The sequence below is a fragment of the Cydia fagiglandana genome, chromosome Z (genome assembly GCF_963556715.1).
Source record: "Cydia fagiglandana chromosome Z, ilCydFagi1.1, whole genome shotgun sequence".
Classification (NCBI taxonomy): domain Eukaryota; kingdom Metazoa; phylum Arthropoda; class Insecta; order Lepidoptera; family Tortricidae; genus Cydia; species Cydia fagiglandana.
In genome coordinates, this window is record NC_085959.1 from 39,620,791 (window position 1) to 39,636,724 (window position 15,934).

Genomic DNA, 15,934 nt, shown 5'->3' on the forward strand with positions numbered 1-15,934 from the left:
ATTACTGCGGAAGTATTTATATCCACAAGAAAAACTTTAGATAATAATAGTACTAGGATTATGTGATTAATCATTTACTCAATTCGGCTGAAATTGTAGGCTTTGTCACTCACGCCTTTATTATGGCTACTCTAGACGATGGGCCATCATACTGGCCCACTAAAAAGGAAAAGTACCCAACTGTAATTGGTAGGCTTTCTTCGTAAGATGGGCCAGCGCAGCGTAGAGAGGGTAGTGGTGTCGAATGGCGTTAATCATTTTCCATCGTATTTTCACGGAAGCGTACGAACGTGTCTTGCTATTTCAGTCAGTCTCGATACAAAAAGTACTGAGGCTGACTGAAGTAGCACGACAAATACGAGTACGAACGTATCCGAGAAAGAACGATGGAAAACAATTATGCACTACATCTGTATAGTAACCACCATCGAACAGGTATTTATCAACCGTTGAACTTTGCCTGTACGTTTAATACTTTAATTAATAGCTATTTTTTTAACTGAAAGGTCAGAGGCGGCACGCGTCTCCGCAAATATAGCTCGCATCTGCCAAGCAACGGATGTATAGCACCTTGTGGTTGGCATTTTAGAAATAGTCGCAATTTGCAATTACTCGTAGACTAACGGCAAATATATGATGACACATGTTGAATTTTATAACAAAATCTAGTTTATTAGAGTGGTATTCCACCTGTCCAATTTGTATTTGTGTCTCACATTCTGCTCGTGTTTTAATAGGATAGCGGTGCCGACATATAGCGGCCGTCTCTATACAAAATAAATATTTTACCAGTCACTCCAAATTTATGTACAGATTTAAATAAATTATCGCAATGACTTCGATTACACGGCGGTTTATTAAGTAAGTACCTGCACAAGTAAAATCAGTATACAACAAAATTTACGAAATCAGTACAATAAAATTTACGACTAGCAAACTAATTACTACATAATTATGCACATAATGTATGTAGTTCAACTTACCATATCAATGAGCCTTAGTAGAAAACGTCAATAAGTTATATTTTAGAGTAGTAAAAGTTATTGCATTGCAATAAGGATGAATTTTGTATGGGAGATTGTTAGAAAACTTTTTTTTAATGTTGTTATCGATTCAAATTTTATCGTCAGGGCGTTCTCCCAGATTTAAAACTTAACAAAAGATCTCTGCTCCTAATACATCCAACTGTCATATTAATTCATTTAAAAAACTCACCCCTACTTTATTTTTTTTAATAAAAAAAACGTGGGTAAGACGAAGACGCGCAGATGAAAAAAGAATTCGCTTCGCAGAATTTCTTGTTTATAGTTTGAAAACGAGTTTGTGATTTATTTTGTTTTTTAGGGTTCCGTACCTAAAGGGTAAAAACGGGACCCTATTACTTAAACTCTACTGTCCGTCTGTCTGTCACCAAGCTGTTTCTCATGAACCGTGAAAGCTACAGTTGAAATTTTCACAGGTGACGTATTTTACGATAACAAACACTAAGAAGTACGGCATCCTCGGTGGGCGAGTCCGACTCGCACTTGTCCGGTTTTTTATTTTATTGTAGGGCTTTGTAAGCTTTGTAAGTGTATCGTGTACGAATATTGTTGAAGAAATATTGCTAACAAATTGTAACCATTATTTATTTATCCCTAATAATTTATTACTAATAAAATAAGTCAAAATGACAGATAAAGACAAACGATTATTAGCTAATTGAGGTTTGTAACGGGTTTATGAATAAGGTAGTCTTTCGCAAAGTACCGTAAACTCTGTTTACTTTGACGCAATAGAGGGTAACTTTAATCCGCATGAAACCCTCATTTAAAAGGGTCTGATAAAAAAAAACGTCAAAGGTTAGCTAAAACCAACCTCATGGCATATTTTCATAATTATAGTGCAATAATATAACCTGAACCGAGTAAATCTCAATGGCCAAAGTTACCCTCCACTCCCTCCAGGGCTAAAGTAACCCGACTTTACGGTATTAATGTTCGGATATTAAAAATAACTTAATATGTACTTACATTGCTAGATTGGCGTCCAAGAAAAGTTGCTGGATCGCGCCCGTTAGATATTCCACATGCGTGACAAACGACACTACCATCATAAGGTTATACAAAAACATGTACCTATGGAATGCGCTAAACATTTCAACGTTCAAAACACCTTTACATTGTAAAACCAATGTAAAAATCTCTAAATTCGTTATAGATGTGTGTAATAAGAGTTCACGATATAGTGGTATTCCTCAGGCATCCTCCCAGAATTCAAAAAAGGTGGCATTGGAATTTGAACTCTGTTCCAATGTAAAATGATTCAAATCTCATTGAAGTATTAGTACTACGGGTGGTACTGTGGGCCTTACCAGGTCTAATGTCGTTTACTGCCTTTTTGTCACCAATCGAATGTAACGATTCTGACCTTTTGCGCGAGCGCAGGTTTTTTCTATTATCAATTGATAGCTCTTATTATTATGACGTTAAGGTTCAGTTTAGATTAGTTCTACTGCAAGACCTTTAATTAGGTCTATGAAGATTCATAATTAGAAAAGGTTAATAGCTGATGAAGGTATTATGTATTAATTTTTAACCGACTTTCAAAAAGGAGAGTATAATATATTATCTCTAGTAACTTCATCTATTTCGTTACTTTAGCTTGATAGGAAAAGAAAACACGAATGTAGGTCAAAGCGTAAGTAAAATTTGTAACTTTTTTGCACAATTAAGCTAATATTATGAAAATTGCTTCAAAAATGCGCAGTTTTATTTTTGATCTAATTCAGGGCTCTCCAAACCCCGGCCCGCGGGCCAAATCTGGCCCGCTAAGCGTTCCAATCCGGCCCGCGGGAACCAGGCTCCAGGTGTTCAGCCCTAACAGCAGCAACCAGATACACCCCATCCCCCTTGGGCGCCGACGGTGGCCCGCGCGAAAATTCTGAGGCGCAATATGGCCCTCAGGAAAAAAAGTATGGAGACCCCTGATCTAATTCATCGATTAGGTAGGTACACTAGGTAATTATTTTTCTTTTTTGTTAAAACTTACGAAAGTTACTAGATCCCGAGCACGCACCGCAGTCTCGCTCACGCTTACGCTCAGTAAAAGTAAGAAAAGAACTAACCCACGGGGCCTTAAGAATGACTCACGTTAGACCGGCCCGCCTGTCATGTCATAGAAAAGTAAGCCCCGGAAGCTCCGGCCCGGACACGGCCCTGTCTAACGTGAGACAGCCTTTAAACGCAGTCAATATGGCATGCGATTTGAATATCCAAAAGCATAAATAACTAAAAAAAGCCTGCAGCGACAAAACAACGAGCCCTACAGATGTAAACACTAATATCAGTATAAAATGACTTAATGTTTGGTGTAGGGAAAATAGCCTAAAGCATCAAACGTGGCGTCCCGTCGCCGTCGCTGGCTGATGCACGCGTATACGTGGTCAAAATTGAGACTAGCGACCAGTCGCAAAGGTAGAGGCGTTGTTTTTAGGACTAAATACATATTTATAAAAAGTCTTTTTTTTAGACATGCGTTTTTTATACATATGATTTGCTATATTTATGTTTTTAGGGTTCCGTTCCATACCTCAAAAGGAAAAAACGGAACCCTTATAGGATCACTCATGTTTCTGCCTGTCTGTATGTTAGAAAACGGTATGTTATCGCATAGCGGCATGGAATAGAATGGATGACGAACAATTGTGTGTGTGTGTGTGTGGCCCCTCTTCGTGGTATAATACCTATAACAAGCTGTGCAACGAAAAATAACAAATTTTACTTACTAAACATAATTATTCCCAAGTAAGCAACAAAATAATTAATAAATTAATTTTATTAAGGTAGGTGGGGTAAGTCTAACATAGTTTATTTTACTCGGGGCAAGACAAACAGTATGAGAATTCCATACAAGTGCCAGTCTTATCCCGGAGATAGTCTTTCCCCACATTACCTTATTTACTTAGTAAATAGAACTTGCTATCTTAGGTAAAGGTGTTTAAAAATCTTACTAGCAAAATAAATCTTATAAAAACGTCTTTTAGTTTGTTTGAATATAAATCATAATTTGTTGAAAACTACTTATCGAGTAGGTATCAGTATAGATCTACCAAACCCCCATCCTCATTACGTTTCACTTCATGCCCACGCGCACCACTGTGCAAACCCCCGCTGCGCACAGTGGGCATTCCACCCCCGACCGGACAAAAGGGTTAATGCAAATAAATACACAAAAAAAATCCATACAATTTTCACCTATTTCAAAACTACATTAAGGTCGAAATTTTGATACTTCATGTGTTGCAACTAAAAAAAGTTTTTTTTCTATTTTCAACTGTACTAGGCTTGATTTAAAGTTGAAATTTGTATGGTACATAAAAGAGGATTGTGCGCATGTTCATTAAGGGGCAGTGTTAATCATTTAATGATTTCTGATTGAATGGAAATGAAACTATTGTGTTGGTAACATATGCCCGCTATTGTGGGGATTTTTGATGAAAACGTCATTTTGTTAATTGTCACGTAGCCTTAATGGTTGAGGATAATGAGGATAGTGTGTTGACAGCTTAAGAGTATAGTGGACAATCGCTTTTTGAAAAATTAATATGTTTTACCATATGTAGGTACCTAGTATTACTTAAAAGGTAGCGATGTATGCCTGTATGGAGTTAGTAAGTACTCAAATATTACTTCTGGAGATGAGGCGGAATATTCGGTATTCGATTCTCCAATGTCCGCATTCGCTTAAAGTGCCGAAAATTCGGCACATATTTTTTGCCGTAGCGTTCCCAATAATTTTATTCCAGCTCATTTCTCTACATGTATAATCCATATAATGGATTATGCGATGTTTATATATATATAATCTGTATATATGAAACAAACTTTCTGTATTTCCGCTAAACGTATGCAACACAGCCAAGTATATTCGACCCGCAAGCAAGCGCAGTAACCAACAGGCCCAATATCATTTAAAGCTGGTTAGGTCACGGAAAATATGTTTTGTTGACCGTACACACACGGCTCGCAGTTCCTGAAATGAATTAAAATTAAACATGGTTGAATTTTAAAAAGGAATTCATTGGGACAATGAAGAGGAAACTTCATTTTGTGGAACGAATAATCAAGCGTTGAAACTGAAAGACTAGGTCGTAGTTTAAAAAAAATAGTCGACTCTTTTTCTTTGCTCCTACATGGCTGTTAAGTATAAAATGTTACACATACTTAGGTATAACATTGTATGACAGGGATAGCATGATTGTAGCGACATTGTTTTATAATTAGACTGACAGAAAAAGATGACCGCTGTTTGCGAACTTTGGTATTTGCGGTAGGCCCGCAGTTAAGAGCGTTAGGTACCTACTACATATTAGTACACAGTGTGTTTTCTGTAACAGGAGCAATAAATTAATCTGTAGGCTGTACGCCTCAAACAGACCAACATTTGTTCAGCAACTTTTGAAAATAACTCATGGTTGGATTTTTATTACACTTTAAAGTTTATTCTAAGACGCAATGTATTGCAAATTTTGTCATGTTTACAACGTGACAAGCAACGTCAAACACACTGATGTCAACGTACATTGAAGGCAATGTTTATTTTGTATGAAAAAGAGGAAGTCTAAAGGATTCATAATTTTAAAAGTTGCTGAACAAATGTTGGTAAGTTTGAGGAGTACAGCCTTTAGTTTAATTTATTGCTCCTGTTACAGGAAGCACCCTGTATTTGTATTGAAATCTGCAAAAATTAATGAGGTGATAAAAGTTGATTATAACGACCTCATTTTTGCAGTCACTCCGAGAGAAAAATTATGAGAAAAAACAAAAGACGAGCGGAAAGCTGTAGATTTTTTTTAGCGGCCAGTGCGCGCGGTGGCTGCACTATGCAGTACGCACCTGTAAATTCGTGCATAAAGTGTGACAGGGAGGCAACACGTCAAACGTGGTTCGTGGTAAGTCCTCAGGTTCGTCATGTTACAACGCCGCGCCCCTAGGTACTGTAAAGGTTTGCAACCTTTACAGCCTTTTCTAATCTGTGACTGGTTAGTCATGATATTTAAATTTAGAATATCAGCCCGCTGTCAAATAGAACGCGGTGCGGCATTGGCATTCGATTAGAGGCAGCCATCGAGTGCAGATATTTATTTGTAAACTAGCTGAAAATAAATATATAAAGTGATATTCAGCATTTCCATGCCCACAGCGTCCTCCCATAGGCCGTCCCCTTTACAGTACCATCACGATCCGCGGTCCCAACTAAGTTGGTTGTCCAATACTTACGCTATAGAATTTACAATAAACAAGAATAGAACCCAAAATGGCAAAACAATCCCGTGTGATGACTGCATATTTATAGCCATGTTCCATTCACACTTAAAAAATGTCAGGCGTGGCTCACTCCGCGATTTCGTCGCTTTGCTACAGGTAGCTAAAAGTATATCGGCCCCAATTTTGAGGTTTGTCATAAGCCGCGCGTGGCGCTGTCGCCACCTAGCGGCCATATCTGTGCTGATCGTAACAGACGCGTTTTGTTAGGGAGTGAGTCTTCTGTACCTAGTACTATTATTTATTCTGTGACACTGTCTGGATCCGCATCAATATGATATGTAATTGTATAAAACGATTTCCGTACTACGGTGTTACTAAAAGGTATTTGGCCCTATAACGATCACATTAGAACAACAGATGTCGTGTTAAAACTGTAAATTGGACGATTTCTCACGTGGCCGGTAATTAATCGAATTATTCACCTGCGTGCGCGCACGTAGCGTGACGGTGACATTCGGTATAGGATTTATACATTTTATTTTGTTTTTTGTTTGGAGCTACTCCTCACAGAGTACACAGCTATACCAACATTTCAAATATATACCTACTTACCGTGTGGAAAGATAAGTCGGGCCCTGGAGGGAAACTACCTTAAATCCTTAATCTGGCTCATTTTACTTAAAGGAGACATTCCTTTATTTTTAAAAAGAAACAAAACTTCATTTAAAGATTTTTAAAAATTCGCTTGTCTCAACTGGGAATCGAACCGAGTAAAGCTTCCAAAAAATAAGCACTCGCAATTTTTTTTCTACTAGTTGATACAGTCAATATTAATGTTAACATTTCTCCAAGAAACATTAGGTCTTACACTCGTCTGTCGTACAAAATATCCATAAAATCGAATATTTAGTACTCAGGTACTTACTTTTTACAGTACAGTACCTTTTTAGACGAGCGAAATTGAAGAAAAAAGAAGAAAAGTCTTTAAATGCAGATTTGTTTCTTTTTAAAAATAAAGGAATGTCTCATTTAAGTAAAATGAGCCAGCTTAAGGATTTAAGGTAGTTTTCCTCCAGGGCCCGACTTATCTTTCCACACTATATACGTAGAGTCTGTAAAGTGTCTGTAAACATTATGAAAATGGTTTATGAATAGCGCTAGGTCGCCACTCATTTACTTTTAAGAATTATTAACTTGACGTAAGAAAAAAGTGCCTCCAGTTAGTCAAATTATATATCTGTTTTGTAAACCTATCTGTTAAAGCTAAGCATCTGTTAATAATTGAGTTTCTGCTACTGACTGTATACAAATAGACTAGTGATAGTTGTGATGATTTTGGAAAATAGTAGCACGTTACCTTAACACGAAATTTTAGACTGCCCATCATGGGACCCCAATAACATTAACTCTCAATTCTATAACAGACAAATAGGTATGTATAATGGGCGTAATATTATTTATTTTTATAGGCTTAAAGCCGTTTCTTCAAATTGGATTAGCAACAGATGTGTAACTCCACCAACTGTTGTTTCATAAAAAAAAAATAGTTAAATCTTTCTTAAGCCTTATTACCAAGGGCTAAGGTATATTTACTGTCAAATAAGTGTTGTTTTTACTGATGAGTCAATCAATCCGTGCTGGGCTATAACCTCGAAAATCGAAATTCGCAAATTGCGGGGATTTTTCTCTGTCACTCTAATTACGCCGTCATTGGAGTAAAAGAGAAAGATCCCGCAATTTGCGAATTTCGATTTTCGCGGTTATAGCCCTGGCCCCCGTAGACAACACGCCAGTCGCTAACGCTCTGTAGCGAACGAAACGCAACTGTCACTGTCACACTAATATGGAAGAGTGATAGAGAGACACAAAGCGATCGGTGTGTCTAAAGGCATAGAGAAAGAAAATAGAGTGCTCACTCCATACATCAGTTTTAAGCAGGCCAGTGACGAGCCTTCCAAATGGATGCCATTACAATGGATTCATCCAAATGGACGGCATCCTAATATTAAATATTGTACGTTTTTGACATTCACGGACCGATTTTGGACTGCAGCCACGCTATTTGGACTGTTGGAAGGCTCGTCAGTGGCCACCTTAATAGTGACAGAAATACACTCACAAAGCGATCGATGTGTCTAAAGGCATAGAGAAAGAAAATAGAGTGCTCAACCCATACATCAGTTTTAGAACCAACACGTCTTTTATTTTCGTACTTAGTCAACATCTAGCATTGAGTAGAGGAATTATCAGTAATGGTAACATTCCATATCTGACTGCAGCTGCACCGCGAAAACCGCTTTTCGCAAATTGCGGGGATCTTTGAAAAAGTGACAGAGAAAAATGCCCGCAATTTGCGAACTTCGTTTTTCGCGGTTATAGCCCTGGTACTGAACGCGTCGGCGTTATAGTCAATTTCCATAGTAAAATGAACAGTAGGTAGTGCAGCTGTCGTTGGAAATGGACTGTCACCATAACGCTCTGTCCGTCTGTCTGTCTGTCACATCGCTAAATATCTCGAGAACCACTTAAGCTATCGATTTGAAATTTGGAATAGTTTATGAACAACGCTTACCCAGACACATTGAAAGTATTTTTTTTTTACTTACTGCACGCAAACATTCTATGATACATATTTGTTAAGCAAGTAGGTATTATATTTATCTGGGAAATTATTATATTCATTAATTATCATATTAATTATATTAACCGCCATATAGTCCAACAGGTGCGTATAATATGTATGCCTTATCTCGATCTTGGTGAAGGGTTGATCTACCACCGAAACGAAACGGTCAAATTGTTTAACCCGGATACGCTGATGCGGATCCGGCACCCATTACTGTGTGTGAGCGAGACAGCGCTTATGGGCCCGATTTGGATTTTGAAATAGACATCTATTAGATATCTTTTAGACATCACCAAGATACGATAACGATATATTTAAGATCTAACCTGTCAAATTTGACATTTGCTCGATTCTGGAGATACTCTGGAACGATTTCCACAGGATATGACTAAGAGATCCAATTCACATCTAATAGATATCTTACTCTATCTAACGTAAAAGTGACATTGGTTGCCCGAATTGCGTTGCAAAAGAGAACTAGTTGATATCTAAACTATAACGTATCTAGAATGGATCTAGTATTTAGTACTTACGTGTCGTCTCTTGTGAATATCTTGAAGTTCGAATACGGCAGTATCACGTACCTAGAGAAGCAGTGTGAAGATTGCAGCTCTTAGAGTTAGACCAAGAAAAGTCTGCACACGCAGCTAGTGCAAGTGTTATTTTAATCGTCGAACTTCTATGAAATTATGACTTGCACTGCGTATGCTATCAAAATCGCTGCAGACTTTTCTTAGTCTAAATCTAGTAAACGCATCATAATGCGGTATCTGTGTAGTCTGTGTTTTAATCAGATTGTCAGAACAAGGAACTAAAAAAAGTTTTTTTCTGAGAACAATTAAAAGTGCAAAAAACTTGTATGACAGAACCATTTCACCTGTCGGCCCTGTATAATTAGGATTGAGCTGACGTACATTAGTTACCGGCGACATCGGTTCTCAAAGTTTTTTTTAATGGTTAAAATTTAATTACACAGCATTACAGCGAACTAATACATTGGGAAATTAATAATAGACAGTATTTATACAAACTAGATATGTACATGATACAGTCTAAAAAGGACAAACAGAAGAAAATGTAAGAAAGAAAAACTAATAGGTACAAGACAGAAAGCTTCACGCATAACATCTCCTCACAAAACATAATTTGCATGTATTCTGCCTTTGCAATGGAGAACGCAACGTTATTTCGATTTATCAATTTCTAAGTATTTTTTTTAATATGTGCTCAGCCGTACAGCGCCATCTGGTGTGTGGCAATCAAATTCAAAACACGAAATTGTCTTAGATTTTACTCATCTAGTAGTGCAATTAATGACGGCCCAATTCGAACTTTAAGATACGTCAATCGATAGATCTAAAAACGATATTATTGTGGATTAGATGTGCCAGTGTCTAAAGTGACGTTTTTGTTTGAAGAAACGTCACAGTGGCACTGACATAATAATATCTGATCCATATCGTTTCTAGATCTATTAATTGACGTATCTCAAAGTTCGAATCAGGCAGTAGTCTTTGGCTAGGCAGGACTCGCACCTTAAGTAAGTTAGATAAGGCGCGTCAAGTTTGAGAACCGTAATGTTATTAAAGGCAGGTGCGTAACGTGCGCACACGCCGATATCCGGACCATTTCGAGTGTTTTCCTTTTTCGACTAACATCGGCCCGGGCACGCCTTCCAAGACATGTGGCCGATTAAAAACATGTGAAAACAACGTGTTTATATTTAAATTAAACAAAATAAAAAAGTAATAGTGTGTCCCTTACCTAACGCTACTGTCAGCTTAAGGCTTCTACAGACGTTGCAACAAAGGGCATGCGATTTTATACACGGTGGCTAAAGAATAAGTGCATTCCCGTTTTGCCAGGGAGGTTTTGGGATTATACTGAGCAACTTTGGGACCAACCCTAAAATCCCGAATAAAATTACCCTCTCATAGAAAATGGACCAGCCAAAATGTATGAAGTGGCCAATTTTCTTTTTCGCGATTTCGGTGTTGGTGCCATAGTAAATGTTGTTCAGTAAGTACAATCCCAAAACCCCCCTGGCAACGGGAATGCACTTATTTTTGGCCACTCTGTATAATTGCCGGGCAAGCAAGAGTAACGAAGTCAATCGATCGATCAAGTGCCGCAATGTATCTCAAATTGCACTGTATCGATGACTTCAGTAAAGGTCATTATAGTCTATCAAGCCATTTCCTTCAGTAGAAAAAGGCGGCCAATTTATAAATAAAGGCGCGATGGGTTATCTTCCCATAGAAAATTTAAATGTCGCGCCTTTTCCTAATGACTAAGTTGTTTTACAGACTATAGCATGATTATTCTGTCAAATCGCCAGTCATGAGATAAGTACCAACTTTCGCAATAGGACGTTTGACTGACCTGTCAAATCAATTCCTTTATTCGAATCATCATACATTCTATGTAGTGCCTATGAAAACTAAAAAATAATTCATAAATAAGGGGCTATAGGTACATATTGTTCTAGGCAAGATTGAATAAGAAAAATCCCAAAAAAATATTTTTTTCTTATACGTGAACAAAACTAAGAATTCTGACCGTAACCAATGTTAAGCTTTTTAACAAAGAACCTCAGAAATGCACACCAAAATAAATAAAATAAACTACTGTATATTTTTAATTTACTGTTCATTCGTTCGTCATGGTTTGTGTGTACCATTCGTTCAATTCAATTAATTCTGATTTACGCGAATTTTGAAAAAAAACCATTATTTGTGTAATGGGGTGATATACGCAATAAAGAGGACCGTCCAAGATATTTTTTTTGCTATTCATTAGGATGGTCAAGCAAATCTTGTCAGTAGAAAAAGGCGCGAAATTCAATTTTTCTATGGGACGATATCCTTTCGCGCCTATATTTTTCAAACTTGCCTCCTTTTTCTACTGACAAGATCTGCTTGACCCAGTATAGTAATCTTGTGACAAGTTTTTGACATTTCCACTTTTTAATGTCAATAAATAATATTACATTACTTACTTTAAACATATTTTATAGACATAGAAGTTCCTAAGCATGTGTCTCTAGACTTTTACGATCTACCCTTACTTATCGTTTCAATAGTACCTATCTCATATCAAAAATCCGCACAAGAGACAAAAAAAAAACATCGTGACCGTTCCACCTTCACAATACCTATTTCATTCTCCCTCACACCTATACAAGATACAAAAGCATAAGTGGGATAAGAGAACATGTGGCATGTCACATCCCCAGTTATGGTTCCAATCGTATACTGAGTCGAATACAAAGTAACCAGTACAAAAATACGTGCTATTACCTCGAAGACTTGTCAAGCATCTAAAGTCCACTCGATCACTGGTCTTTATAGCGTTCGACTCACTTGCGTATAATAAGCAATATCAACACGCGGCCAGGTAAGTTCTGTTCTGTATTTGAATTATTCGAGCGCGGGCATTGCGCGCGTAAGCACGGTACGCATGCGCGGATAACTTTTTAATTGATACTTTTTTAATTTCAACGTGCGGCCAGTTTCGAATTTTCGAATATCGAATGTTGCGTGTGTGTTTATATAAGGATTGTTATTGTGGAAAGTGCGAGTTTTTGGTAAGTTTCATTTTAGTGAATACTGTGTTTTTTTATAAAGCGGCTTTTGAATAGTCGGCGGTTGTCTTGCACTTTGGCGGGCCGAAAAACCTTTATGTGTGAAGTGATTATAAAAAGACAGACGTTGTCGTTAAGTTTAATGTTTTATTTAGCGTAGAAAATTTTCTTATTACTTACACTTATTAGGTTATTTATTCTCGTAGGTACACATAAAAAAGTAAAAGTGTAGGTAAGTAAGTCACTTGATTTAAATTACAATTAAAATTTGTGTTTATAATAGGAAGCCATTGCTTTAATCGTCGCATGACATTAAATTGAATCTTAAATCATCTTAAAGCATTCTAATGTAAAATTGACGCATAATAATGTTATAAATTAATTTTTTGAATTGTACTAGAGGGGGATTTCGTGTATGGCTTTATAAGATTATACTAAGTTTACCACGTGTTCAGTTCATATTGACGGTATTCCAACATTTGGGATTCAATAATTAAGTAATACTGTTGGCATTTTTTTATTTGGCATAACCTACAAAGGATCAGCATTTCTCGTGTTCTTTTTATATTGTAATGTGTGGAGGGTAATCAATAATAATATTATTATTTAAAAAATCCTAGGTGCATCAAGTAGAGATATACCTACACATTTTTAAATTGCTTCAACCGATTAACGCGAAAGAATATTTGTCGCCTAATCACCGAAAACTCCGAAAAGTTTGAGGACCGTTGGCTCATTTCGAATTAATAGGTACTTATAATAAACAGATTATTATGAATATAACTCCTATAATTTTACACAATTTATCCTACGACGGCAAAAATCTGAAAGAGATGATTATAGCAACATATTCTGTACAGTCACATACAATTATATCTTACACAACGAAGGTCGCAAAAATATCTGACACGATCTTAGTTTGTTGAGCTATAAGAGCATGTCACACCTTTTTCCGGCCTTTGAAGAGTAACATCTTATTGCAGGTGACTGTACTAGTCGTCCTACTTACCTACTTAAATTTTTATGGCAGATGTCACAAGTATTTTTTAAGGATAAATTATAAGTCAACTTAAAAAAAGTCGGTATAAGTAGGTATACATATCACTTGTGCGCGTGCGCTATTAAAAAAAATGTTTGTCATAAGCATATGTTTCCTTATCGGACCATCGGAGTCCAGACTTTGCCTTTAAATGTTCATAATATTCATTGAATATTGGTATAAGATAAGACCATAATAATATTGTAACTAGCGACGCGCCCCGGCTTCGCACTGGTTCCACAAAACCTTAACAAATTATACACCTAAATCTTTCTCAAGAACAGTGTTGCCAACTCAGATTATAAAAAAATGCTAGACTAATGTCTAGATTATTCCAAAATTAATCCAAAGATTTTTGAAATATTTATGTTAAAATGTCACTTGAAATTATAGACACTTCAAACACATACATTTTTCAAATTTGCCGCCTTTTTCTACTGACAAGATCTGCTTGACCAACTTTATATAGACCGTCGACGTCCATCCGTCCACAAAAGTCAAAATTCATATGAAAATATGAACCACATAAAGCGATGGCGTATATTGTTGCTGCCAAGTTGGTGCAAAATTGGCTTAGACTAAATTATGCTAAAAAATATGCCAGATGCTAAATGGAAAATTTTAGTGCCAAGAATGGTGCAATGGTGCTCAAGAATCACTCTGATAGGTGAAAACTGCATGAAAATCCATTCGAGTTTTTGAGGTTACTTATCGCGAACATATATAGTAGTGGACCCTATAATGGACGTGGAACCAGTAATGGGACAAAAAAACATAATTCCTCTAAAATAAGTATCTAAAAGTAGTTTATAAACACTGGCTGTATATTATCATAAATAAGAGTCCTAGAGCTGTTTCAGTTTGAAGTTTTATTAAATTTGGTTGTTTTTTAAGAAATTGGCGTCAACCTAAAAGTTGTCGTGTCACTGAAAAAAAATACCACTACGAATTCTTAACAATTTCGCTAAGAGAGGTGAGTTAATTTATTTAAATTTATTTAATTAATACTTGATGAAAACTAGAATGTGTTTTGTTAATTGCATTTACCATGAGATAAGGTACACAACACACTATGTTGTGACTCCACAGATGTAAAAAAATAGTGGTATTTGGCCCAATCCCATTATAGGAGCTGTAAAACTGCGTACCTCCTATGATGGGACAAATGACAGAATGATGCTTGCTATGCCATAACTTCATGTTTAAACAATACAGAAATAAAATGTAGTTAAGATATATGTCAATCAGGAGGTATTCTCGGACTTCGGATAAATTAATATCGTTTTTCCAAACTTTTATTTAACTTGCCCTGTTAGTTAGTGTGGGTCCAATCTTGGTAGCTGAATTTGAGCCACTTTTCGATTTCCGATTCAGTTGAAATTTTGTGTAAGTACATAATTAAGTATGCAAATCGGATGATAATGCAATATTATGATAACATGGACCTGATCTGATGATGGAGACAGGAGGTGGCCATGGGAACTTTATCGCATTAAACCCTAACTAATTGTGTTAGAATTGTCTCGATGGATCTAATACAATAATAATTGGCTGTGGAAAGAAAAATACATTCAGCGATAAAAGCTTATACCAAAAATTGTTTTATTTTGCCGTAATTTATTCCCCATTTCAATATTTTATACTGATAGAGCAATGTCCATTATAGGGGGCCCATTACTGGAACTTTGGTGTCCATGACTGGAGAAAAAAAGCATAGTTTTAATTTGTTAAATATGTGGAAACTAATTGCAGTATCTTTGATACAACCCGCCTAAAATATGAAAGACGGATAGGACTTTCATCTTTTAACACGCTAAGCGGTAGACTATTTACATGTATAAGGGAAATATCATAAATGCTCCAAATTTCCTCTTAAATGTCCCATGACTGGTGCTGTTACTATAAACACACACACAGACAGACGCGGCGGGGGACTTTTTTTATAAGGCGTAGACGGTGTAGCGATATATTTCTAGCAAATACATCGGGCAGACTTGTATATAATATATATGTATTAGTCCTTCACATCGAATTCGAAAATGGCGACCTCAGCAATTAAGGGTTTTCCCTCTCGCGTGAGCTCGTGTGTGACTGGCCAGGCCAAACTTGCTACACATTATTATATAATATTAAATATATAATCAAATAGAGTTTTTTTCTAACCGCTTGTAACAAAAATATAACCTAAGGTAAAGTAAGGCTCTTTAAGGCCCCTTGTAGGGTAAGGTGCGTTCTATTAATCTCCAGTTATGATGACGTTTTATTCAAAAAGGTTTCGTTTTTTTTTAATTATGGTATATATCTGTCCAGCGAGCCAATTTCGCCAGTGTCAACATTGGGAGATAAAATGTATACCTACCTACACAATAATTACGCTAATATCAGCAGTGTCCACTCGTATTGGTGAAATTGTACTAGTCGTAAGTTGTATCACTTTC

At 36.6% G+C, this 15,934-nt stretch overlaps 1 protein-coding gene across 1 annotated transcript in view; it reads left to right on the forward strand.

The window, feature by feature from the left end:
* Window positions 1–12,319: 12,319 nt before the first annotated feature.
* The window catches only part of LOC134678432 (uncharacterized), a 109,531-nt gene continuing 105,916 nt past the window's right edge, over window positions 12,320–15,934 (forward strand). The window contains exon 1 of the mRNA XM_063537008.1: window positions 12,320–12,460. The gene's annotated coding sequence lies outside the window, so the exon portion shown is untranslated. The remainder of the gene's footprint in view (window positions 12,461–15,934) is intronic.